At 45.7% G+C, this 26,584-nt stretch overlaps 1 protein-coding gene across 6 annotated transcripts in view; it reads left to right on the top strand.

Moving 5' to 3' along the window:
* The window catches only part of cers4a (ceramide synthase 4a), a 136,220-nt gene that overhangs the window by 73,794 nt on the left and 35,842 nt on the right, over positions 1-26,584 (top strand). Inside the window, exon 1 of one of the 6 annotated variants that reach the window (XM_086004784.1) lies at positions 6,912-6,985. The exons of the other annotated variants lie outside the window; for them this stretch is intronic. The gene's annotated coding sequence lies outside the window, so the exon portion shown is untranslated. Of the gene's footprint in view, positions 1-6,911; positions 6,986-26,584 lie in introns of those variants that run through there. 6 annotated transcript variants of the gene reach the window in all.

Below are 26,584 nucleotides of genomic sequence, written 5' to 3'. Positions count from 1 at the left end.
AAAATAGTCTATTTATAAATTCAGTCTTTGGGGAGGCTTCCTGATCCTTTCTGGATAGCGCCTTTCCCGAGTGTCTTGCTCGTGGTGCGGAGGCGATTCTGGCCCCCTGTCGTCGGTTGGTTCATCCGCTTCCGATGCTACTGTTTCTGGGGTAGATGCTACCTGTACGTCGGGTTCATCACCAGGTACGTATGGGCGAGACATGGGGTTGACTCGTTCCTGTGACTCTAGGATCTGGTCAGCATGGCGTCTCTCAATGTTCTCCCCAACATCCACTGTGTACATTAGTGGCCCCTGCCGTGTGCATATCATTCCTGGTTGCCATTTCTCTGTTCGGTAGTCGCGGGCCAAGACTGGTTGCCCTACATTGAAGCTCCTTGTCGCCTTCTCATTGATGTGCTGGAATTGCTTATTCTCAACATCTCTTCGTACATTTGGTCTGAGCAAATCCAGAAGAAATCTCAACCTTCGGTTAAAGAACATCATGGCCGGGCCTGGTTGGTGACTGCATGTGTCGCATTTCTGTAGGCTAACAGGAAATTGTCCACCTTATGCTGCAGTGGAATGTCGTCATCGCACATGGCCTTTACTGCTTTTTTAAAGGTTTGTACGAACCTCTCAGCCAATCCATTTGTGGCTGGATGATACGGGGCGGATGTGTAATGCCTTACCCCATTCCTTTTCATAAATCTTCGAAACTCTGCGGACACAAACTGTGGTCCGTTATCAGTGCAAATCTGTTCTGGCAAGCCATTCCTGGCAAAAATGGTCCGTAGGACTGCAATAGTTTTCTCCGTGGTGGTGGAGGACATTTTGATCACCTCAGGCCATTTCGAGTGCGCATCCACGGCTATTAAAAATATTGAGTCCATGAATGGACGAGCAAAATCAATATGCACCCGTTGCCATGGAGATGAGGGCCACTCCCATGGGTGAAGAGGGACATGTGGTGGTGCATTTTGGACCTTCTGGCATCCTGAGCAGCTCTTTCAGGTCCTCGATTTGCTGATCGATCCCCGGCCACCACACATAAGCCCTAGCAAGGCTTTTCATTTTCACCCCTCCCAGATGACCTTAGTGAACTCATTGAGCACTCTCTCCCTTAACTTAGGTGGAATTACCACTTGGGATCCACACATCAAGGTCCCCTGGCACACTGACAGCTGTTCTCTTCTGGATGAGAATGCTGGCAACAGTGAGTCGCCATGTGCTGGCCATCCCTTCACCGTCAAATCATATACCCGAGACAGTGTCGGGTCATTTCGGGTCTCCTCTATACCAGCGTTAGTTACTGGCAAGCATTCAATTATAGTCGAATGAAATATTTCGACAGGATCCACTGCTGGTGCTTCCTCCGCAGTAGGCAGTGGCAGGCGTATTAGCCCATCAGCGTTTCCATGCTGTTTCGTGCCCTTATACTCGATTTCATATTGGTGCGCCCCTAGAAAAAGGGACCATCTTTGTAGCCGTTGCGCAGTCATCACCGGAACGCCCTTCTTTGGATTAAAGATGGAGACAAGTGGTTGGTGGTCAGTCAGCAAGGTGAATTTCTGCCCGTGCAGATAGTGATTGAACTTTTTCACTCCCCACACTAGGCTGAGGGCCTCCCTGTCAATCTGGGCGTAGTTACACTCGGCTGAGGTTAGTGACCGAGACGCAAAGGCTACTGGCCTCTCCGAGCCGTCCGGGAATTTGTGCGACAGCACCGCTCCAATGCCATAGGGTGATGCATCTCACGGCAACCGAATTGGTAGTGCTGGGTTGAAATAAGCCAACACCTTTTTTGATGTGATCAATGCTTTGCTCTTCTGGAAAGCTCGTTTACATTCGTCACTCCACTTCCATGGTACCCCCGTTTGCAGTAGGGTGTTCAGTGGGTGTAGTACAGTAGACAAATTCGGCAAGAACTTATGGTAGTAGTTCACCAGCCTGAGGAACGACCGCAGTTGTGACACATTTTCCAGTGCTGGAGCCTTGACTACTGCCTCAATCTTTTCAGGGGACTTATGTAACCCCTCTTTATCAATAACGTGGCCACAATACGAGATCTGCTTCTGGAAAAACTCGCATTTGTGGCGATTAGCTCGGAGCCCATATTCCTTCAATCTAGTGAGCACCTGCTCCAGGTTGGCAAGGTGATAACTGTCATTTTCGCCCGTGACCAGGATGTCGTCCAAATAACACTGGGTCCCTGGAATCCCTTGCAGGACTTGTTCCATTGCCCTTTGCCAAATAGCCGGAGCTGATGCTACCCCGAACACCAGCCGGTTGTATTGGTAGAGACCTTTGAGTTGATCGTGAGGTACTGTTTCGAGGCTTCTTCTACCTCCATTTGCAGGTACGCCTGGGCCAGATCAATCTTAGTGAAGCGTTTCCCTCCCGATAGCGAGGCGAAAATATCTTCAATCCGCGAAAGCGGATATTGTACAGTGTGAAGGACTGGGTTCACTGTCACCTTAAAGTCCCCACAGATGCGAACCTTCTTTGGTTCCCCAGGCGTATTAGTCAACGACCTCTTCATTACAGGAACGATGGGTGTAGCCCACTCGCTCCAGTCCACTTTGGACAGTAATTCTGAACGTTCCAAACCTTCCAGCTCTGCTTCGACGGCTGGGCGGATCGCATAAGGTACCGGTCTGGCCTTAACAAACTTTGGGCTTGCATTTTCCTCTATTTTGATCGTCGCTGTTATGCCTTTTAGTGTTCCGAGTCCCTGCTGGAACACTTCTTGTGCGTCAGTTAGCATTTTTGACAGTCATCCAGGTGTGAAGTCGTCATCCTTTTTGGCATCTACAGTCAGTGCTTGTATGGAATGCCAATCTAGCTGTATCTTCCGGATCCATTCACGTCCTAGTAGTGGTGGTCCTCCATCTGGCAATACATTTAGGTCCATTTTTGGTGTTTCCTTGCCGTTATATATAACGTTCACCCTTATTTTTCCTTTGGGGTAGACTTTTTGCCCCGTGTACGTCTTCAAGACAATCTTTGTATCTCTCAAGGGTATATGTAAGAATAGCCGCTTGTAGTCCCTTCGGTTTATGACTGTTAGGGCTGATCCTGTGTCCAATTCCATTTTCACTTGGACTCCTGCTATCTTGAACGTGACCCAGATAGTTTGGTGATCCTCCGTTTTGATCACATTATGTAGTTTCAGACAACCCAGCTCCTTGCTTCTGGAGTCTGTATCACTTTTCTGTTCGTCTGAACTACTCTCCGTCACCTTATGTACCTTCTTGTACTTCTCCTGTGGAGATTTCTTGCTGCTGGTTTTCTTTCCCGACCTGCAGACTCTTGCTATGTGTCCTACTTTTCCACACTGTCTGCACACTTTGTCCTTGAACCAGCAATCCTTATGGTCGTGTGTTGTTCTGCCGCAGCGATAGCACTTCACTGTTCCGTATGACATTTCATTTGTGCCATATTCTTGCGGTCTCCGTTGTATCTCTGCAGCGCCCCGTGCTGCTGCTTCGTGTGATACTGCAATGCTGAAAGCCTTGTCCAGCGTAAGATCCTTTTCTGATAGAAGCCATTTCTGGGTTCCTTCACTTTGAAGCCCACACACAAACTTGTCCCTTAAAGTATCTGCTAGTCCCGTTCCAAACTGGCAGTGTTTCGATAGCTTGCGCAGTTCTGTTAAATACTCAGCATTACTTTCATCTTTATGCTGGTTCCTTTTGTGAAACTTAAATCTTTCTGCTATCGGCAGCGGTGTGGGGTTTAAGTGGTCCTGTAGGATTGACACTGTTTTCAAAATCCTTTTTTACTGGCTTCTCTGGGGTTACTAGGTTTCGTAGTAAGCCATATGTTTTTGCACCCATTGAATTCAACAATACCAGCGCTTTCTTGCCATCTGGCACTTCATTCGCCTTGCAGTATATTTCTATGCGTTCGACATATGTCGTCCAATCTTCGACTTCATTGTCGAACGTTGTGATACTGCCACTCTTCGGCATTTTTGGGTGTGGTTAGACTGGCTTAAAATGGCATCTCCCGCGCTTTCCTTTCTTCCCCGCTGACGCTGGACCCTTGAACACCGGCTGTGCTCTGCTCTCTCTCGCCTCTCCCCCCCATTGACGGCGCTTGGTCCTGAACACCGGCTGCGCCCTGTGCGCTCTACCCGCTCTCTCTCCCCCGTCGACGCTGCTCGGCCTTTTTCTGTGCCGTCGGTCGGCTCTAGCCGCCGCTGTCCGGGAAGGGTCTGCGCAGTACCTGTTGCCAGCCCGTTTCGCTGGACCACCGTGACTGGAAAGCCAAGCCTGGCTCTCGACAGCCTCCCCTGCGATGCTCAAATTGCCGCTGGATGACTGGGGGGTTTTCCATGGTCGATGCCCGTGCTTCTGGACTCGGCCTTCTTCCACTGTTCTCCAGGAGCGAATCCCTGGGATGTGATGCAGAGTTGCAGGTAGGTTTGAATCTGCTCGTCGCCAATGTTGGATCCGTGTATCTTGATGTTGTGTCCTTCAATAATTAGACAACAAGACTGCAGGGAACGATTCAACAGGTGTTTACTGAATGAGGGTTACTCTAGAACTAACTGTACAGATCACTACTCAGGGTTTATATACAGGTGTGGTCACTGCCGGTACTACAGTATACAGTAGCTGTAAAAAGTAGTTCTCCCCTTAAAGGTACATACATTACAAACACGTTCAAGGACTTTGGAGAGGAAAGGGAGGTTGGAGATGGGGCGGTAATTTGCAAAGACGGAGGGGCCAAGGCAGGGTTGGTGTATTGAGGAAAGGGGTGATGATGGCAGATTTGAGGGAGAGGCAGGGAAAGTACCTGAGGAGAGTTAACAATATCAGCTAACATGGGAGCCAAAAAAGGAAGTTGGGTGGTTAGCAGATTGGTGGGAATAGGGTCGAGGGAGCAGGAAGTGGGTCTCATGGATATTCAAAGATGATCAGGGGAGTTTTCCCAGTGTCCTGGTCAATATTTATCCCTCAACTAACATTGCTTTAAAAAAAATGATCTGGTCATTAACACATTGCTGTTTGTATGACCTCGCTATGTGTAAAATGGCTGCCGTGTTTCCTACATTACAGCAGTGACTAAAAAGAAAAAAAGACTTGCATTTATATAGCGCCTTTCACGGCCACTGGACGTCCCAAAGCACTTTACAGGCAATGAAGTACTTTTTGAAATGTAGTCACTGTTGTAATGTAGGAAACACGGAAGCCAGTTTGCGCACTGCAAGGTCCCACAAACAGCAATGTGATAATGACCAGATAATCTGTTTTAACGCTGTTGATTGAGGGATAAATATTGGCCAGGACACCAGGGATAACTCCCCTGCTCTTCTTCAAAATAGTGCCATGGGATCTTTTACATCCACCTGAGAGGGCAGGCCGGGCCTCGGTTTAACGTCTCATCTGAAAGACAGCACCTCCGACAGTGCAGCACTCCCTCAGCACTGCACTGGAGTGTCAGCCTAGATTTTTGTGACCAAGCATCTGGAGTCGGACTTGAACCCACAACCTTCTGACTCAGGCGAGAGTGCTACCCACTGAGCCACAGCTGACACTGTGGGGTGGTGGGGGGAGAAAGTACTTCATTGGCTGTGAAACGCTTTGGGATGTCCTGAGGCTGGCTGTGAAAGGTGCTATATAAATGCAAGCCTGTCTTTCTATTGTCTATCAGATGTTTGGCTTAGTAGGCAGTGTGTCTCTCCTCCAGCCCGCGCCACTGTGACTGCGACACACTTGGTTCCTTCCCAAACAGCACTTAAAATTTCACCTCTATATTGACATGCCCTGTTAATGAGCAAAACTGAAAGTTAAATGGGCACAAGCAAATTATTCAAATGTAATCCTTTTATTTGTGGATTAATTGGAGCTACCCTCAGTACTGGCAAATGGACTGAATCCCAATTGGAAAATATGAATGAATTAATTAACCAGAAGTCCAGTTAATACTGTGTGTTTTGATTACAATGTGAGAGATCGATCTTGGAGGTGAAGCTTTGGGAATCCCATGCTGACGACCAAGGTGAATATCCCGACCATGTTCAGAGACTCAGTCGGGACTATCATTCTGACTCCACTGTGTAGATTTGGAGTGCTCATTCAGATCAGGGATGCGATGTGACTGTGTTCCTGTGGGAGAGGAACTGGGAGACTGAGTGATGCCAGTGGGACTGTGCAGGAGTTCAGCGCGCAGCTGAATTAAAGATGTAGAGGGGCAGCACAGACATTAGAGAATCAATAGGAGCACAAATTGAATAGGAAAAAATACCTTTCAATCCTTCAATGTACTTGGAACGTGAAGAATGAGCATCCTAATCTAACAATCAACAGTTGTTTCAAGACTGCCTACAGAGTCTGTTTGAACTATTTTGGATAAGCTTGCCAAAAGTGGTGGACCTGGCATAGAATCAGCTTTTGTTTCCACTGAATCAGGAGTCTGTAGAAACCAGGAAGAACTAGCTGTTTGGTTTTTAACCCTTTGACTGCTCCAGGTAAACACCTCATTGATTTCGAAGCCTGGACACTGAAACGTGGAAGGGTTCATTGTGACCTATCTGGGCAGGTAGGAAACCCACGGGATCGGGTGGAACGCAGGTTTGACACCTTGGCCCATATTGCTCTCTGTTGACTTCGATCGAGAGTAAAATGGGGCGGGTTGTAAAGCCAGTGTTATATCTGATCTTGTCAGTTTCCTGTCAGGCGGGTGAGTTTAAAATTGACCCCGTGATGTGGTCATGTTCCAGATATATTGGCCCAGTAATTCGGGTCCCAACGCATGAGTAAGCACCGTGTACTCACGCGTGGGACCGATGGAATTGCCGGTTTTCTGCATGCACAGCGCATGCGCGGGAAACCGGCATTTCCGATCCTCTGAACCAAGGGGTTCAAAGGTTGAACGCGTGCGCGCAGGAGTCTGTGCGTGCACGCTGAAATTCCTTTTTTTTACAGGGTTGCCTGTGCGATAAGGCCTCCAGCTTTTACGCGAGAAAAAAGCAGACGTAAGTACTTCGTTTTAAAAGGTAAGTGGTCTATTAATTAAAGTTAGAAATTTTTTTCCACAGGTTTATTATTTTTAAAGACTTTACAGTAAGGTAAGTGTATTTTTAGACCCGATTTGTTGTTAAATTATTTTTTTCAAAAATTTGAATAATTGTTTAAATTAGTTTTTTACAGTTATTAATAGTTCATTTAATTAGTGGGATTTTTTTTAACTTTTATTTGAAGTTTAAGTACTGTTTTGGGCACCCGGAGTTTTCATGAGTTTGACAGTTCTTACTATCAAACTCATGAATGAACTTTTGCAACCTCCGATTGGTTGCCCAGTGTTCACGTGATCCCAGCCGGCTCATCGAACTAACTACGCCGCTGGATCACGCAAGCACAGCGCGCCGGGAGCTGAACCGGGCCACTGACAGGAAATCCACTCAGGGCCAGGCTTCAACTGTCGGCGCGCTATGTAAGTGTAGGTCGGGGGCTTGCACCCGCAGGAAGCCCCCGACACCAATTTCTGGGCCAATGGCTCAAAGTGGAAGAGGCTGTGAACCATTGCTGGGCCCAGAGCCTGTAGATAGCTGATGTGAGTAAAGTGGAGCTGGATGGGTTTAAAAAGTGTGCCTTTTTTTTTTTAACATTCACTTCACATTGTGGCACTTGGTTCCAAAATACATTATGAACCACAAATAAACTGAACTTGATCTCACTTCCTTTGGATTAAAAGTCTTTATTGTTACCTGGAAACGGTGAGAATTTTCTGGAACTGTTGACACAATCTTTTTAATTGTTCTTTGATATTTAATCCATCCACAGTGGACAATGGTTTAGTGCATAAATATTGCCTGTGTGGTGCTAATTTTAAACTGCCAGATCACTTCTAGTTCAGGGGACACGTGATTGTATAAGACAAATAACACCAATACCTGTTGCGAGACAGGAGAGGAAGGGGTTGAGGGGTAGAGAGGTGGGAGGGTGAGGGAGGGAGAGAGAGAGAAAGAAAGAGAATTGTGCTTGATTGTTCAGTTCCAGGTCAGTAGTTAATTTAACAGATCCAGAGTCTGTGTTATGTTCCATACCTTGATGCCACGTACTGTGAAACTGCTCAGTAAATGATATTGCTGGGTGTGAAAACAGAGCCAAGTTCAGAATGTTGTTTTCTTCCTCTTCCTGTTACCACTCTGGATTGGAATTCTGCCCTCCTGGGCATAAAATGAACAGGGGTCCAGGAAGGGAAGGCCGGGGGGTGGGGTGGTGGTGGTGGCTTCAGTCTTCCCAATATTTAATTGGAAATTGCGGCTCATCCAGGACTGGATGTTGGACAAGCAGTCAGGCAACAGAGGCAGTGGAGGAGTCAAGCATAGAAGTTGTTCAAAATTTAGATAAAGTAAATGATGGAAATCTATATCTAATGGTCAGTGAGTTAATACCTAGTGGGTATAAATTTAATATCACCAAGAGAACAGGGAGAGGTTAGGAGAACTTTTCTTATGCAGAGGACATGGAAATCCCTACGAGAAACCGTGATGGAAGCAGAATCCATTTTGGCTTTAAAAAGGAAATGGCTAAATATTTGAATAAGAAAAATTTAAAAAGAGACTGGGAAAGGGCACAGGGATGGGACTAAGAGCCGACACAGGCGCAATGGGTTAAATGGTCTCATTCTATGGATGAGAATTTAAACTAAGTCCTCATCTGCCTGTTCAGATGAATGTAAAAGATCCCATAGTACTTTTTTAAATGCCATTTGGTGTTTGGGAGGACTTGCTGTGAGGAACTTAGCTGCCACATTTACAGAGATGGGAATACACTTCAAAAAAAATAATTGGATGTGAAGTGCTTTGGGATGTGATGAGGTGCTCTTTTTAAAAGCAAGTTTCTTTCTTCATTAGTTTATTCTTGCCTTTTGTTACTAGGCTGTGGAGATATTCTGCTCTCACAGTTGAAGGGATGTATGTAGCAGTGGTCTGAGGTGACCCTTCCTTCCCTGCAGCTAGTGTCCAATCTCCACTGAGCATCTCCCACTGGCTGAAATTGGAAGCCCCACATGTGGCGGGGATTGTGGACATGTACCACCTTTGAACATCCGTCACCTACTTGGCCGAGAGCTGAGACACACTGGCCCCCTCCCCCAGGAAACAACAATATTGTATAATAAAAATTAAATAGCGCAGAATTAATGAGGAGAGAAAGGAAAACCAACTCAGTCAAACTTGCTCTCGATCCTTGGCCCAATAAACAAACAGCAACTGCACAATTAGGACTGACATAATGGGGCAGAAATTCCTCCCCAAACGCGTGAGTATGGAAGGGGTACTCACGCGTCTGGCCGGAGGAAATGCCGGTTTTCAGCATGCGCTGAAAACCGGCATTTCCGCTCCTCCAACCCAAGAGTTGAAGAGGCTAGCACGTGCGCTGTAGGGGGCAGCGCGTGCGTCTTGGATTTCCTCTGTTTTGGGGGATTTGCGCATGTGTAAAGGCCTCCGGTCTTTACGCTTGTAAAAAACACACGTAAGTATTTATTTTTACAGGTAAGTGGTGTTTTAGTGTAATTTAGAATTTTTTTTCCCACAGTTTTATTATTTTAAAGAATCTACAATAAGGTAAGTTTAGTTTTAGACCCTTTTTATTAAAAATTCATTTTTTTCAAAAAAAAATTATTGTTTAAATTATTTTTTTTAACTTATTTATACTTAATTTAATGATTGGGATGTTTTTTAAATTTTTATTTAAAGTTTAAATAGTGTTTTGGGCCCCCGTAGTTTTCATGAGTTTGACCGTTCTTACTCTCAAACTCATGAATGAACCTTCCCCTCCCCTGATTGGTTGTACAGTGCTCACCTGATCCCAGCCGGCACATCGCACTAACTACGCCGCTGGATCAGGTAAGCACTGCGCGCTGACATCTGAACCGGGCCTGTGACAGGAAATGCAAGCAGGCCCGGGCTTCAGATGTCAGCGCGCAGGGTGAGTGCAGATCGGGGGCTTGCACCCGCGGGAAGCCCCCGACCCGAATTTTTGGCCCATTGAGACCAGCACTTGAGGCTCTTGTGCTCGGCCTCACTCTGCTTTGTGGGGCCCTGCATTGCTAGTCTCTCTCTCTCTCTGCAGTGTGGGGCCCTGTATTGCTAGACTCTCTCTCTGCAGTGTGGGGCCCTGTATTGCTAGTCTCTCTGTTACATTGTTATAGTATCACATCGTTAAATGGAACTACTTTGGTATGGAACTATTTTGGTATGGTGTAGTTATATTGCTATGTGGCACACTGTGCACGGGCAGTGCACAGTGCAGCGTCGGACATCTTGTATCACTCCGCACCATGCGGCAGCACAGAAAGAAAGCAGAAATACAGCTAGTAAAAGCAGTAACTAAAATGAGCTAAAAGTGTCTATTATTTATAGTAAAAGAACACAAGGAGACACAACATGGTGGCAGCGGTATAAGTGAGTACAAAATTGTGCTATACGAACTACGAATAAGACGAAAAGTGATTTTATGAGGTGATTGAGAGTGAATCGTACGGGAAACTAAAATGACTGCACTGACTGCAAATGCAACCCCTCATGAACTGGGAAGCCGACGATATAGTAGAAGCATTCCGCAAGTTCAAACAGAAATGTGAGCTTACATTCAAAAGCTTCCTGAAGGGCACTACCAACGAGGAAAAGGTTAGTTACATTCTGTTGTGGACAGGAGAAAAAGGTCTAGATTTGTATAATAGCTGGAGTTTGACTGAAGAGGAAAACCCTGTGACAATTTTTGATAAATTCAGCAACCATCTAGAGCCTAAATCCAATCATCGTATACACAGATACAAATTCCAGAGTCTAAGACAGGAACCCGGTGAAACAGCTGACAATTTCCTAACAAGGCTGAGAAATGAAGCCAGCAAGTGTAAATTTAAGGAAATGGAGGAAAGGCTTGTGGACCAGCTAATATGGGGGTCAGCGCATGTAGAGGTACAAAAAGCCCTGATAGGAAAAGAAAAGCTCAGAATAACAGAGGCTATAGATACTGCAAGAGCTCATGAAGCCATGAAGCAGCAAATGAAAATGCTGATTTCTCAAACGGCTGACATGCGGAAGGCTTCTGAGACGGGCAACAGAGTGGATGCAGTGAGAAAAGTACAACACACAAAGATATGCACATGGCAACGGGGGAAACATGTGCAGAAATTGTGGAAGACCGCATGATTACACAGACAAGAGGAAATGTCCAGCATATGGAACAAGCTGCAATGCATGTAGCAAACTAAACCACTGGGAAAAGAGGTGTAGAATGAAGAAAGTAGGAACATACATCAAAGACAAAGGCGGACAGCAGAACCAGAGAAAGAAACACAATATCCATGCCATGGATGAGCAGGATGATGATGATGATGATCACGACAATGCACTAAACATCAAAACCATAAAGATACAGCTTCACGAGATGTCCAGAGCGGAAAATACTCCGAGGAGAGAATTGCACACCATCATCCAAATCAAAAAAAAGGTCAAAGGTCGGCCCACAACCATCAACTTAAAGTTGAAGCTGGACACGGGCTCAGAGCAACATTCTCCCATTGAGACTGTACCAGCAGATTTTTCCCGAAAACCTGAGAGAAGATGGCTACCCAAAAAATGGTTGTTTAAAGGCAAGTAATGTCACGCTGACAGCATACGGGGGGAGTGAGATTAAACAACTCGGAATAACCTTTATCAAAGGGACACATAAAAGAAAGATCAACTGCATGCTCTATGTCACCGACACTGAGGGGCCAGCGATCCTGGGATTAAACAGCTGTGAGAAGTTGAGATTGATCTCACTGCATCACGAGCTGACGGAAATGCCACTGAAGATAGACAGCAACACCCCACTGGAGAACCGCCCACAAATCAAGAGTAAAAAAGACTTGATAGACATGTATCCGGAATGTTTCGATGATACAGTGGGATGTTTTGGAGATTTCCAATACCACATCACCATCGATCCAGAGGTAAAGCCCGTTATCCATGCTCCACGAAAAGTACCCATCGAGCTGAAGACAAAGCTTGAAAGAGAGCTAAAGGAGATGGAAGAAAAGGGAGTGATCATAAAGGTCACTGAACCCACAGACTGGGTAAACTCAATTGTGGTACGAGAAAAGCCAAAAGGGCATCTCAGAATATGTTTGGACCCCAAAGATCTAAACCAGGTGAAAAAGAGGGACCACTATCCCATCCCAACGTTAGAGGAGATTACGCCATCACTGGCAGGAACCAAGGTTTTCTCAAAACTAGATGCCAGAAATGGATATTGGAACGTGAAGTTGGATGAGGAATCAACAACACTGACAACATTCAACACACCATTTGGGCGTTACAAATTCCTGCGGCTACCATTCGGGCTAAATATCAGTCAAGATATCTTTCAACAGAAAATAGACGAGACATACAGAGGCTGTGAAGGAGCTATAGGAATAGCTGATGATATTCAGATCTATGGAGCAGATGAAAGAGACCATGACATGCACCTACATGAGGCCATGGAGAGTACCAGGAAGGCTGGCATCAAGTTAAATGCAGATAAGTGCATAGTTAAAGTCAAGGAATGCCAATTCTTCGGTATGATTTATACACCAGAGGGAGTCAAGCCAAATCCAGAGAAGATTGCGGCGATTGCTGAAATGAAACCACCCAAAGACAAGAAAGAGCTGAGGAGTTACCTCGGCTTGGTCCAATACATGAGTTCTTTCATCCCACACATGTCGGAACATACAACAAATCTCAGAGAGCTATTGAAAGAAGATGCCAAATACCAGTGGTCTGAATCACACGAAAGGAATTTCAAACAACTTAAAGAACTGTTGTGCAAAGAAACAAGTCTGTCATATTATGACAGAAGAAAACCAGTCACTCTGCAAGTAGATGCTTCTACCAAAAATATAAAAACAAAGTAAATGTTGGTCCCTTAGAGGATGAGACCGGGAAATTAATGGTGGGAAATATGGAGATGGCAAAAACACTGAATATTTTGTATCAGTCTTTACAGTAGAAGACACTAAGAATATCCCAACACTGGACAAACAGGGGGCTAAAGGGGGGGAGGAGCTAAACATGATCAAAATCACTAAGGAAGTGGTACTCGGTAAAATAATGGGACTCAAGGCGGATAAATCACCTGGACCTGATGGCTTACATCCTAGGGTCTTGAGGGAATTGGCGGTAGGGATTGTGGATGCATTAGTAATCATTTTCCAAAACTCCCTGGACTCAGCAAAGGTCCCGGCAGACTGGAAAACTGCTAATGTAACACCCTTATTTAAAAAGGGCAGTAGACAGAAGGCTGGAAACTAACATCTGTGGTAGGTAAAATTTTGGAGTCCATTATTAAGGAGACAGTAACAGGACATTTGGATAATCATAATTTAATAGGACAAAGTCAGCATGGTTTTATGAAGGGGAAGTCATGTTTGACAAATTTGCTGGAGTTCTTTGAGGAAGTAACATATAGGGTGGATAAAGGGGAACCAGTGGACGTAGTGTATTTAGACTTCCAAAAGGCATTTGACAAGGTGCCACACAAAAGATTATTGCTTAAGATAAAAAATCACGGGATTGGGGGTAATATTCTGGCATGGGTAGAGGATTGGCTATCTAACAGAAGGCAGAGAGTTGGGATAAATGGTTCATTCTCAGACTGGCAATCAGTAACTAGTGGTGTTCCGCTGGGGTCAGTGCTGGGTCCCCAACTCTTTACAATCTATATTAACGATTTGGAGGAGGGGACCGAGTGTAACATATCAAAGTTTGCAGATGATACTAAGATGGGAGGGAAAGTAGTGAGCGAGGAGGACATAAAAAACCTGCAAGGGGACATAGACAGGCTAAGTAAGTGGGCAGAGATTTGGCAGATGGAATACAATACTGGAAAGTGTGAGGTTATGCACTTTGGCAGGAAAAATCGTAGTGCAAGTTATTATCTTAATGGCAAGAAACTGGAAAGTACTGAAGTACAAAGGGATCTGGGGGTCCTGGTGCACGAAACTCAAAAGGTTAGTATGCAGGTGCAGCAAGTGATTAAGAAGGCCAATGGAATGTTGGCTTTCATTGCTAGGGGGATAGAATATAAAAATAGGAAGGTATTGCTTCAGTTGTACAAGGTATTGGTGAGACCGCACCTGGAATACTGCGTACAGTTTTGGTGTCCATACTTAAGAAAGGACATACTTGCTCTCGAGTCAGTACAAAGAAGGTTCACTCGGTTAATCCCGGGGATGAGGGGATGGACATATGAGGAGAGGTTGAGTAGATTGGGACTCTACTCATTGGAGTTCAGAAGAATGAGAGGCGATCTTATTGAAACATATAAGATTGTGAAGGGGTTGGATCGGGTGGATGCGGGGAGGATGTTCCCGATGATGGGTGAAACTAGAACTAGGGGGCATAGTCTTAGAATAAGGGGCTGCTCTTTCAAAACTGAGATGGGGAGGAACTACTTCACTCCGAGGGTGGTAGGTCCATGGAATTTGCTGCCCCAAAAAGCTGTAGAAGCTACATCATTACATAAATTTAAAATAGAAATAGACAGTTTCCTAGAAGTAAAGGGAATTAAGGGTTACGAGGAGCAGGCAAGAATTTGGACATGAGTCTAGGTCCGGATCGGTCATGGCCCTGTGGGTAGCGGAGCGGGCCCAGGGGCCGTGTAGCCTGATCCTGCTCCTATTTCGTGTGTCTAATTCTGTTAGATTCAGGAGATGGTTCTGTGGTGGATTGGCGGTTAGGATCAGATCAGCCATGATCTTATTGAATGGCGGAGCAGGCTCGAGGGGCCGATTGGCCTACTCCTGCTCCTATTTCTTATGTTCTTATGACTAGGGGCAGCTCTAGTGCAGGAAGGAAAGCCGATAGCTTTCGCATCAAAGGCCTTGACGTCAGCCGAGACGAGATACGCCAACATAGAAAGAGAACTGTTAGCAGTCGTGTACGGATGCGAGAAATTCCATACATACCTATATGGCAGGCGATTTACAATAGAGAGTGACCATCGTCCACTAGAACAGATCTATAAGAAGAATCTGTGCAAAGCGCCTGCAAGACTGCAAAGACTACTTCTAAGGATCCAAAGCTATGACTTCACACTTAAATAATAAGCCAGGAAAGGAAATGGTGCTAGCAGATGCGTTGTCTCGATTGTCACCATATGAGAAACACGAGGTGGAGTGCCTAACAGTAAAAATCCACCACCTAGTGAATGTTACCCCTACAAAGCTCAGCCAAATCAGAGATGAGACTAGCAAAGATGAGGAGTTGCAACTACTCACACAACAAGTAACACAGGGGTGGCCGGAGAGAATCCAGCAGGTACAGGCGACAATTCGTCAATACTGGACGATTAAAGACGATATTGCAGTAGAAGACGGTATTATCCTAGCTGGATTGAGGATCATCGTGCCAAAGACGATGCAGACACAACTTCTCCATCTCATAGATGAAGGCCACATGGGAATGGAGAAATGCAAGCTGAGAGCCAGATCAGCTGTATACTGGATAGGCATGTACAAAAATATCGAACAGATGGTCTCTGCATGTGGTATATGCCAGAAATGCACAACAGAAAGAGGAGATGATACCTAGTGAAATACCATCAAGACCATGGCACACTGTTGGGGCAGATCTCTTCATGTGCAATCAAGAATGGTATCTCATAGTGGCAGATTACTATTCCAAGTTTCCTTTTGTGAGAAGGATGAAAGACTTGAGAGCCACAACTACCACCAGGATTGCAAAGAGCTTGTTTGCTGAACAAGGAATCCCGGAAAAGTAATCTGTGACAATGGAACCCAGTTCACATCGAGTGAATTCAGAGTTCTGGCAGAAAAGTATGGATTCAAAATAGTAACCTCATCCCCACATTTCCCAAGGGGACACGGGCTCATCGAAAGACAGATCCAGACTGTCAAGAGAACTCTCATCAAAAGTAGTGAGATGGGGGAAGACTAAGACCTTGCCCTCCTATCACTCAGATCAACACCACTGAAAGCAGACATGAAATCACCTGTGGAATTGCTGAATGGGAGGAAGTTTAAGACTACACTACCAGCAAAAATACATCCTCCCCAGGACCAGGAGAACTTCAGACAAAAGCTGGCAGAAGCACAAATCGTAGGAAGCAAACATTTTGATAAACTTGCAAAGACGCTACCAGAATTGCTGAATGGACAATCAGTGCATGTGCAAGACCCGGTGTTGAAAACCTGGAATCCAGCCAAGGTCATTGGAAAAGCTGATACTCCAAGATCCTACTTCGTAGAGACTGAACCTGGTAACCAATACAGATGGAACAGACTCCACATCAGACCTTCACCTGAACTGGATAAGCAGCAGACAACATCAGCAACATTGACAACACCAACTACCACAAGCAGTACAACACCAGAAACAAGCGCTACAAATCAAACAACCACGAGTATGCACACTCCAACTCCAAAGGCGACAGCAACAACAACAACGAGAGCGGAACACACCAAAACACCGCAGAGAGGAATGGTCACCACCAAATCCACAAGATGGAGGGACAACATCCAACCACCTGAGCGATATCGCGAATAAAAAAAACAACTCACGATTATTTATATGTAGCCTGGCGAAATGGAGCAGCACAGGACACGAACTTTCGTTTTTGGGGTTTTTTATTCTGTATTAATAACTTGGGTCTAGGTTTAGGATGAAATTGTAAATACATAAAACACAGTCGACAAAATACGGCAGTGGCTTGCTGCAAAACAGAACATGAGGCAAACCACAGGTGAAGGCAGTTAATTAACTAACAATCATTATACAAAACAAAACATATCATACCATACATTCGTATGTCCCGTTATCACTTGTCACCTCTTACAAGCAAACAGAAAGTATTAAACTCGTTCGAAACGTAGCCCCAAGGACTCAACAACAATTTTAACAAAGGTTAACACCAGCACATGGTGGGACAATCTACAAGCATCCCCGTGATATCGAGTGATTTGGGAAACAATATCACTTTAAAACTATGTCTGGCTGCACTAAATGCTGTTTTAGTTGTACTTTACGCAGACTAAGTTCATTTCAAAAGTCATATTCACCCCAACTCTCCTCAGAGCACACCCCCCACGCTGGATCTAGAAAATGGAGGCTGTGAAGAAAGGGAAGGTTCCTTTGGCATCACATGGCCTTACCTATAACCCTTTTCTCCTTTTTTCAAATTCTAAAGGGGAAAATGAACCGCGCCATCTAGTGGACTTAAATATTCACTGCATTTTCCCACTTGGCTACATTCTCCCCTGCTTTAAAGTCAACGTCCTCGGTGACTTAGCACCCGTTTTTCACTTCTTTTACAGCTTCTCGAAAAAATGCAGTACCCAGACTCGATAAAACATGAGAGAACACCTCAGGACTGAGTGAGACTGCATTACAGGCTGACTGAGGCAAATGGTATGGGTTAAGGTTTACCCCAGCATTGGCTCTTTTAGTTCTGCGAGGAGCCGGAATGGGTACCTCAACCTCAGTCCCACACTCAGAAGGATCTGAATGCTCTGGCTCAGAAACAGCCTCTGATTCCTGTACATCTTGGGCGTTACCAACAGGATCATTGTTTACTTTTTCCTCCTGAGTTAACTCTGGATAGGTGACTTCCTCTACCACAACAAACTCAGTATCAGAGGGCTCTGGCAACGATTCTGTCAAAAGAGTGACAGGGGGTACGGTGACAGGGGACTTGGTTCTCGTCCGCCTAGGCTCAGGGACAGGGGTAACACATGGCCTAAGATTAACTCTATGGACCCTTTTTAAAGGACCGCCCTCTACAGGCTCAACTGCATGTGTAGTACCCTGTACCTCCACCACTCTGTACACAGTAGGACCCCACGCATCCTGAATTTTGTTCCTACCCAACGGCCTGTGTCGTAAGTATACCAACTGACCCACCTCAATGGTTGGACAGTACACTTTGTCTTTGTTAAGTTCAATTCTTTGAGCTGATTTCTTTTCAGTGTACTCTCTTGCCCTTGCATGTGCCTCCTTCAAACGCTCTTGGTGGACAACCAACCACTCATGTTTCTTGTCTAACACTTGCTCCTGACCTAATAAAGCATCTACAGGAAGGTGTGGATGAACCCCGAAAAGCAGATAGTACGGTGAGTAGCCAGTCGTAGCATGGGGTGTTACATTGTAGGCATACACCAACTCAGATAAGTGCTCAGGCCAGCGGCGCTTCTTTTCTGGAGGCAGTGTACGCAAAAGATCATGTAAAGATCTGTTGAATCTCTCACATTGAGCATTTCCTTCTGGGTGGTGTGGGGTAGTGCGGGTTTTCTTTACACCATAAAGCTTACACAGCTCGGCAATGATTTCACTCTCAAAATTTCGACCTCTGTCTGAATGCAATCTTTCTGGGACCCCATACTTCATGAACCACTCTTTGAGAAGGACTTTTGCCGTGGTATCAGCCTTTTGGTCCCGAGTAGGGAAGGCTTGTGTGAATTTAGTGAAAACATCGGTCACCACTAACACATTCTCACGACCATCGGAGGCCGGTTCCAGCATGGTGAAATCTACAGCAACTACTTCAAGGGGCCGGGAGGCTAGAAATGATTTCATAGGGGCATGTATCTTGGGGTGGGGCATTTTTGTCAAAACACACCTCTCGCATTTCTTGACCCATTGTTCCACATCCCCATACATCCCAACCCAAAAACATCTCTGTCTCAAAAGGTTCTGTGTGCGCTCTATTCCCTGATGGCCCATACGATCATGCACACCTTCAAGCACGACTTCTTTCAAACAAGAGGGCAGTAGTAGCTGGTGACACTCACCAACATGGACATCCTCGATTACACGGTACAACAAACCATCTTGCTCACAAATACGGGGCCACTGCTTTAACGTGGATAATACTAGCTTGGATAACTGCGACCTCTCCTTGTAAGTTGGCCTTCGCTGCTCACCCCAAAACTTCCTAAACACGCTGAGGGTGGGGTCTGTGTCCTGAAACTTACGTAGTTCCTCTTTAGAGTAACCGGGAAGTGTTGGTGTGTTACCCTGCAACTCACTACGCTCAGTACTTTCTTCTGCGTCCGAAACACGGATCTGTCTGACTTTACAGCACTTGACTCCTGCTGTCCCTAAGTCTGGTCCTAGAGCTGTTCCCTTGTGAGTGACATTACATATGGCCACACAACCATCATAGTCCGCATCCCCACTGTCTGACTCGGGCTCCCCTGCTAACGGCTGCCTAGAGAGGGCATCTGCTGCTGCATTACAGCGGCCTGGGCGGTACTTGACGTCAAAGTCAAAAACAGCTAACTGAGCCACCCATCTTTGCTCAACAGCACCTAACTTAGCTGTAGAAAGGTGACACAGGGGGTTGTTATCTGTTATGACAGTGAACTTGGAACCTAGAAGGTAACCTCGAAATTTCTCTGAAACAGCCCATTTGAGGGCGAGGAGCTCTAGTTTCATACTGCTGTAGTTTCTGTCATTTCTTTCAGCATTACGGAGCCTCCTACTGGCATATGCTATCACTCTCTTCCTATCTCCCTGCTGCTGGTGGAGGATGGCACCTAATCCTAGGTTACTGGCATCTGTCTCTACAATAAAAGGCTGAGTGAAATCTGCGTAACCTAACACTGGAGCACTGATCAGCTTTTCTTTCAGCTGTTCGAAAGCAGCTTGGCACGCCGCTGTCCATGAACCTTCAAACAACCGTTTTGCTTTTGCTGGGCTGTCTTCCCTAAGGCATGCATTGACTACGTCATGGAGAGGGCCAGCTCGTTTAGAAAAATCCTCAATGAACCTCCTGTAATAACTACAGAAACCAAGAAATGACCTCAGATCTTTGACTGTACTGGGGACCGGCCACTTCTTTACGGCGGCAATTTTCTCTGGATCTGTCCCTATACCCTCCCCTGAAATTTGATGCCCAAGGAACCTGACTTCCTGCTGCAGGAAGTGACACTTTTCAAGCTTTACTTTCAAACCTGTCTCTTTCAGTCGTCTTAGAGCTGTCTCAAGCCTCTCTAAATGGTCCGGGAAGGTCTGAGAGAACACAAGGATGTCATCTAAATACACTAATAGGATGTGGAACACTAAGTCGCTCATAGTCGCTTGCATAAGTCGTTGAAAAGTCGCAGGTCCATTACAGACACCAAAAGGCATTCTGAGGTACTCAAAAAGGCCAAAAGGAGTTGTAAAAGCAGTCTTAGGCCTGTCACTTTCACGAACAGCAACCTGGTGGTACCCACTTGCAAGGTCAATGGTCGAGAAGAACTTTGCACCATGAAGGGCATCAAAACTCTCGTCAATGCGGGGCAAAGGAAATGCGTCACGTCTGGTTTTTGAGTTTAGTTTCCTAAAGTCAACACATAGTCGTATGTCTCCATCAGTCTTACGAACTACCACTATGGGTGAAGCGTATGAACTATTGCTCTCCTGGATGACACGCTTTCTTAAAAGCTTAGTGATGTGGTCCCTCACCTCTTTGTACAGTGTAGGTGGGATACGACGGTATGGCTCTGTAACTGGTGCGTCATCTACCAAGTTAATCTCATGCTCAACTTTATCAGTGTAGCCTAGGTCCTCATCCTTAAAAGCAAATACTTCCGAATACCTGGCTAAAAGTGCACCTAACTCTGCTTGTTGGCCCTGTGTGCCACCTATGTGTAGTTTGTCCAAAAGCAACTGAATGTCTTTGTCTGTCATCTGTCCTTCTTGTCTGCCAACAGTTACTTCCTCTGTGTCAGCGGAGATGCGTTGAAATCGCACCTCACAGGAGTCCTTGTCTACACACTCTGCCTGAGTCGGAATACCAAGCCTGGTCCTGGGGTTTAACCACACATCCTCCTCAGAGAAATTTACCACCTGCACTGGAAATAAATGTCCCTTTGATTCAACTAGAGTGGGGACAACTACCAGGCCACCTGGCAATGGTGTGTTACCTGGCTCCAACAGCATTTTAGTGCTGCCACCTGACTGAGTTTTAAGTCCCTTTACGTAGACTGTAGCTATGGAAGACGCAGGCACATGTACAGCACCCCTACCAGCTACACGGACAGAAGATGACTTTGGAGTGATGTTACACTGTTGTACTTGCTGAAATGCTTCCCTCCAATCTGAATCCAACTTTCCCCCTAGAGTAGTGTCAAACTCAGCATGAACTAGTTGTCTGCATCGGCTGATGATGTTCATACCAATAAGACCTGGTGCTGCAGGCTGTGACTGCTGATGCTCTTTGACTACCAGGAAACCACATTCGGGTAAGGTTATGCCCATAGTTTCAACGTCTAACTCAAGGTAGCCCAAGTAGGGAATGTCCAACCCATTGGCGGCAGTGATCTTAAGCCACCCGGTTGTAGGCAGCATATCCTCATCCCTCCCAAGTAAGTGCTCTCTGGAAAAAAACTTCAGTAATAGTGCTGACTTGGCTCCCGGTATCCAGTAAACAGTTAGCAGTAACCCCCCCAATCTTGAGATCTACTACTGGACATTTACCTACTGCACGGTCAAGAAATCTGTCACGAATACCAGTACTGTTCTGAGAGCCTGCAGGTTTTCCTCGCATTGCCCGGCTCATGGCAATCGAGGGAGTTAGTTTTCCTGCACCCCAGCCAGCATTGGTGGATGTGTTTGCTACCTCGTGCTTCTGAGGACACTGTTTGGCAATGTGCCCCGCCCCGTTGCACTTAAAGCAAATAGGCTGACCTTCATCAGTGAACTTTGGCTTGGCTCTAGGTTTCCCAACCTTGTCATTACCCGTGTTTTCCTTCTGTAGAGCAAGACCCCGTACTGCCTCTGTTAGTTCCCCGATAGCTTTACCCTGTTCCGCCACCACTTTAAGAACATCCTGTAAAGTGACAGCCTGGCTGCCTGGTACCCCAATGGCAGAACACTGAAGATCCCTCCCCGTACTGTCACACACTACATTCTTGCTCTTTGCAACTTTAGTGCTACAGGGCTGGTCTTCTAAGGACCATAAGACAGCTTCCTCACGTACATCGAACAGGGTAGACTGGGGGTTGTCTCGTACAAACTTGCGCAACTCTCTCCGGAGTGAGGGATCTCTAACACCATCAACAAATCTGTTTCTGACAACCCGTTTTGTGTCCGGCACAGCATCAGGTGATTGCTTTACCAAAGTTCTAATAATCTGAGAGAGTGCATGTGAGTATTCTTGGAAACCTTCACCCTCTTCTTGCTTGCGTCCATAGAAAGTTTCTAACAGCTGGGACTCACTGCGTTTTTCGGTGAAAGCCCCCCTTAGGTAACTGAACAGGTCACTGGGCTGCTTAGACTCTCCACCCAACCGTAACCTAATTTCCTGTAGGGCTGCCCCCCTCAACAAAGATCGAATGAAATCTACCTGCTCTGCAGGAGTCTGATCTCTAGCTCGTAGTACACTTTCAACCTCTTCAATGAACTCATCAACTGAACGACTATCTTTAGATACCTCACCACTGAATGGTTGGATCTGACGCTCTCTGGGTACATACACATATGACTTGGTTGCCCCATTACCTAGAGTGGCAATAATTGCCATTGCTTGGTCATGGTTTTTTTTCAACTCTGAAATCTGTGCCTTGAGTTGATCTATCTGGTTGCCCTCACCCACACTCGAGGTATTGTCCTCACCATCCGAATTGTGAGCTCCACCCGCCTCCTCAGGAGGGTCTAACATTTTGACTCAGTTCACAAGTCCCTGACAGTCACTGAATGGGATGGCCGCTGTGACGATTCTTCTCCAATGGTGTCCCTCCTCGGTGCCTTGATGGGTCCTCTCCCAGATTGGTCCTGGCGCCCTCTGGATCCCGTCTGTCTGGTCTGGTCCTCCTTAGCAACCCCAGGCAGCACTCTCCGTCCGTCTCCAGGTCCACTTGGCACCACACCGCTCTTCCCCCACTGCCGTATTTTATGTAACTTTCCCAAACCTGAGAAACTCCAAGCTAACAGACCCCACTCCTGGTACCAAAATGTGTAGCCTGGCGAAATGGAGCAGCACAGGACACGAACTTTCGTTTTTGGGGTTTTTTATTCTGTATTAATAACTTGGGTCTAGGTTTAGGATGAAATTGTAAATACATAAAACACAGTCGACAAAATACGGCAGTGGCTTGCTGCAAAACAGAACATGAGGCAAACCACAGGTGAAGGCAGTTAATTAACTAACAATCATTATACAAAACAAAACATATCATACCATACATTCGTATGTCCCGTTATCACTTGTCACCTCTTACAAGCAAACAGAAAGTATTAAACTCGTTCGAAACGTAGCCCCAAGGACTCAACAACAATTTTAACAAAGGTTAACACCAGCACATGGTGGGACAATCTACAAGCATCCCCGTGATATCGAGTGATTTGGGAAACAATATCACTTTAAAACTATGTCTGGCTGCACTAAATGCTGTTTTAGTTGTACTTTACGCAGACTAAGTTCATTTCAAAAGTCATATTCACCCCAACTCTCCTCAGAGCACACCCCCCACGCTGGATCTAGAAAATGGAGGCTGTGAAGAAAGGGGAGGTTCCTTTGGCATCACATGGCCTTACCCATAACCCTTTTCTCCTTTTTTCAAATTCTAAAGGGGAAAATGAACCGCGCCATCTAGTGGACTTAAATATTCACTGCATTTTCCCACTTGGCTACATATAGTTGATGATAATAGTTTAGATATAATATTGTTAATTTAAATTGTTAAATTTCATGTTTTAGTTTTTGAGAAAGAGGGATGTTACATTGTTATAGTATCACATCGTTAACTGGAACTACTTTGGTATGGAACTACTTTGGTATGGTGTAGTTATATTGCTATGTGGCACACTGTGCACGGGCAGTGCACAGTGCAGCATCGGACATCTTGTATCACTCCGCACCATGCGGCAGCACAGAAAGAAAGCAGAAATACAGTTAGTAAAAGCAGTAACTAAAATGAGCTAAAAGTGTCTATTATTTATAGTAAAAGAACACGAGACACAACACACTCTCTCTGCAGTGTGGGGCCCTGTATTGCTAGTCTCTCTCTCTGCAGTGTGACACCCTGTATTGCTAGTCTCTCTCTGCAGTGTGACGCCCTGTATTGCTAGTCTCTCTCTCTGCAGTGTGGGGCCCTGTATTGCTAGTCTCTCTCTCTCTCTCTGCAGTGTGGGGCCCTGTATTGCTAGTCTCTCTCTCTGCAGTGTGACGCCCTGTGTTACATTGTTATAGTATCACACCGTTAAATGGAACTATTTTGGTATGGTGTAGTTATATTGCTATGTGGCACACTGTGCACGGGCAGCGCACAGTGCAGCGTCGGACATCTTGTATCACTCCGCACCATGTGGCAGCACTAACAAAAGCAAGAATACAGCTTAGTAAAAGCACTAACTAAAAGTGTCTGTAATATATATAGTAATAAGAACACAAGGAGACACAACCTGTATTGCTAGTCTATCTCTCTGCAGTGCGGTGCCCTGTATTGCTCAGTCTCTCTGCAGTGCGGTGCTCTGTATTGCTCAGTCTCTCTCTGCAGTGCGGTGCTCTGTATTGCTCAGTCTCTCTCTGCAGTGTGGGGCCCTGTATTGCTAGTCTCTCTCTCTCTCTCTGCAGTGTGGGGCCCTGTATTGCTAGTCTCTCTCTGCAGTGTGGGGCCCTGTATTGCTAGTCGCTCTCTCTGCAATGTGGGGCCCTGTATTGCTAGTCTCTCTCTCTGCAGTGTGGAGCCCTGTATTGCTAGTCTCTGTCTCTGCAGTGCGGTGGCCTGTATTGCTCAGTCTAGCTCTGCAGTATGGGGCCCTGTATTGCTAGTCTCTCTCTCTGCATGCGGTGCCCTGTATTGCTAGTCTCTCTCTCTGCAGTGTGGTGCCCTGTATTGCTAGTCTCGCTCTGCGTGCGATGCCCTGTATTGCTTGTACACTGTACACCTCATTGTCAAGTAATGTTTAAGAACCGGCAGCTCGCAGCGTGACATGGATTGGAGCAGCTAGGATTATGCTGACTATTTGCGTGTCTGTACAGCAAATGTTTCCCTACTAATCCCTACTAAAGGAGAAAATAGAAGAACATCTAGAATCCAAAAATATAATAATGAATAGTCAACATGGATTTCAAAAGAGAAAGTCTTGCTTGACCAACCTTATTGAATTTTTTGAAGAGGTAACAGAGCGAGTAGACAATGATAATGCAGTAGATGTAATTTATCTAGATTTTCAAAAGGCCTTCGATATGGTACCCCATAATACTGATGAACAAGGTCAGAGAATGCGGAGTCGGGACAAGTAGCAGAATGGATTGCTGGCTGGCTTCAGGACAGAAAACAGAGAGTAGGAGTAAAGGGTAGCTATTCACCGTGGCAGAAGGTGGGCAGTGGTGTTCCACAAGGATCAGTGCTGGGACCACTGCTGTTCACAATTTACATTAATGATTTAGACAAGTTACAGGAGGACATTAATAAACTTGCAGAATGGGCACATAATTGGCAAATGAAGTTCAACACAGATAAATGTGAGGTATTATATTTTGGTAGGAAGAATAGGGAGGTCACTTATTACTTGGAGGGTGCGAGTCTAGGTGGGATAGAGGAACAAATACACATCACTAAAAGTTGCGACACAGGTTAGCAAAGCCATTTTAAAAAAAGCAAACCAAGCACTAGGGTTTATTTCTAGAGGGATAGATTTGAAAAAAAGGGAAGTTATACTAAACCTGTATCGAACCTTGGTTAGACCACACACAGAGTACTACGTACAGTTCTGGTCACCATATAAAAAGGATATAGAGGCACTGGAGAGGGTGCAGAGAAGATATACAAGGATGATACAAGAAATGCGAGGGTATACATATCAGGAAAGGATGGACAGGCTGGGTCTCTTTTCTCTTGGGGTTGGGGGGGGGAAGAAAGAAGGCTGAGGGGTGACCTAATAGAGGTCTTTAAAATTATGAAAAATGTTGATAGAGTGGATACAGAGAAAATGTTTCCACTTGTGGGGAAGAGCATAACTAGAGACCATCAACGACGATAGCAAAATACTGCGGATACTGGCAATCCGAAATAACAACAGAAAACACTGGAAAAATGCAGCAGGCCAGGCAACATCCGTGGAGAGAGAAATAGTCAACGTTTCGGGTTGAAACCCTTCTACAGAACTGTAGAAGGGTTTTGACGCAAAACGTTGAGTCTATTTCTCTCTCCACGGATGTTGCCTGGCCTGCTGGGTGTTTCCAGCGTTTTCTTTGTTATTTAGAGACCATCAATATTAGATAGTCACCAAGAAATCAAATAGGGAATTCAGAAGATACTTCTTTACCCAGAGTGGTGGGAATGTGGAACTCGCTATCACAGGGAGTGGTTGAAGCGAATAGTATAGATTCATTTAAGGGGAGGCTAGACAAACATATGAGGGAAAAGGGAATAGAGGGTTATGCTGATAGATTTAGATGAGGAAAGACTGGAGGCTCGTATGGAGCATAAACGCCGGCATGGACTGGTTGGGGCGAATGGCCTATTTCTGTCGTATATCCGAGGTAATGTTCATGTGTAGCACAATCCGAATTTAAATGAAGAAGCAATTGCTGGGCCACGGGTCGCAGCAGCTGCCTTCTGAGTCCCTTCCTCCTCTCCTCGCAGTAAAAATGATTTAAACTTTTAACACTGA

The sequence above is a fragment of the Somniosus microcephalus genome, chromosome 13 (assembly GCF_052327205.1).
Source record: "Somniosus microcephalus isolate GS21.2 chromosome 13, FLI_Smic_1.0, whole genome shotgun sequence".
Taxonomy (NCBI): domain Eukaryota; kingdom Metazoa; phylum Chordata; class Chondrichthyes; order Squaliformes; family Somniosidae; genus Somniosus; species Somniosus microcephalus.
Note: the sequence above shows the minus strand (reverse complement) of the source record. Positions and strands in the feature narration are given on the sequence as shown.